This window comes from Lynx rufus, unplaced genomic scaffold (genome assembly GCF_022079265.1).
Source record: "Lynx rufus isolate CCGP_SWC_20201006 ecotype Redwood Valley unplaced genomic scaffold, mLynRuf1.p SCAF_13, whole genome shotgun sequence".
NCBI lineage: Eukaryota > Metazoa > Chordata > Mammalia > Carnivora > Felidae > Lynx > Lynx rufus.
The window spans coordinates 60,543,768-60,545,207 of record NW_025814827.1 but is presented as its reverse complement, the minus strand read 5'-3'; the positions used below and the strand labels follow the sequence as shown (position 1 = coordinate 60,545,207).

At 39.6% G+C, this 1,440-nt stretch overlaps 1 pseudogene; it reads left to right on the top strand.

The window, feature by feature from the left end:
• The first annotated feature begins 655 nt into the window (after nucleotides 1-655).
• LOC124508320 (U1 small nuclear ribonucleoprotein C-like) lies at nucleotides 656-1,115 on the top strand (annotated as a pseudogene).
• The last annotated feature ends 325 nt before the right edge of the window (nucleotides 1,116-1,440 follow it).

Here is a 1,440-nt window from a genome sequence, read left to right as displayed (position 1 = left end):
CACATCCGTCTAGTTAATAATGTGTTACATAATTCTAGTAGACCAATATTCCCAAATTGATTTGCTTATTTTGGAAATTAAACATTAGCAAAAATATTCAATTCATAGTCCTAGTTAAGATGTATTTATTTTTTGCCTATAGTGTTTAGAAGAATCTCCTGAGAACCTAGACAGAGAGAGCTAGAAGTGATCTTTTTTTCGTAGTCTCTTACTTTTTCCCTGACAAGAACATAACAAAATTATATACTTCAAAAATTGAACTGTTGATTTACTATAAACCCATTTTAGTATCCCACATAAAATCATTTAGAAACATCATTTCTATAATGCCCTTATCACGCTATATGGTGCAATAATGAGGCATTTCTCTTTTCTTTACTGGAAATGGCTAAAATAGCATATAATTATGGGAATGTATTATTTTCTAGACTTAAATTGATGCTTTTTGATAGACATACCATACTTTGGGGCATTTGTATTGGACTGGTAAAGACAGGAATATTAAAAGCATTAAAATTAAAGAAATACAAGTTAACAAAATAGAAATCTACCTTGGACATAATTCACAATGTCTTTTACACTGTGTCTTAGCCCATTTAGGTTATAAAATACCACAGATTGGGTGGCTTATAAAAAACAGAAATATGAGAGCAACATGACTAAGTTTTATTGTGATACTCTGACCCATACCTCACCCTCAACTCTCCATCTGTGAGCGAGACACACTGCAGTGGTAGGAAATACAAAGAGAATGTGAAAGACCACGATCAGAAATGGATGGAACAGCATGTTCAGAGTCTGATCTACAAAACAAGGAAAGATCCCTCCTACACCATTCTCTTCTCCTCCTCCTATAGGGGCAATGAGGCCACCTCCCTCTAGTCTCCTTGGTCCTCCTCGCCCTCATCTGATGCCAGCACGCCTTGTGGGGGCCCTTCTGTGATGCCAATGATGGGCCCTCCTCCTCCTGGGATGATGCCAGTGGGAGCTGCTCCTGGAACGAGGCCACCTCTGGGAAGCCACATGCTAATGACACCAGACCCCCCAGTGATGAGGCCTCCTGCCATTTCATCATCGTGCCTACTTGGCCAAGAAGGACTCGATCACACAGATAAGGACAGAGGGGAACTTCTTTCAATCCATTTTGTATCCCTTGTTCTACTTCACCAGATCATGGTGCTATGACTTTGGGTGTTTGCTAACAGCGTGACAAGGAAGACTTGCTACCTCTTCCTATCAAAGACAGACTAGTTTTGGCAGGGGAATAGATGGATCAGAAAAAAAAAAGCACTTTTCATTTGTACTGTGAAATGTGAAAATAAAATTGTCAACTGTTTTAGTTAAAAATAACACAGAGAAACTTATTTCTCATGTCCTGGAGGCTAGCACTGTCTGAAATCAAGGTGCCACCATGGCCAGGTGAGGGCCTTCTCCAGTCAC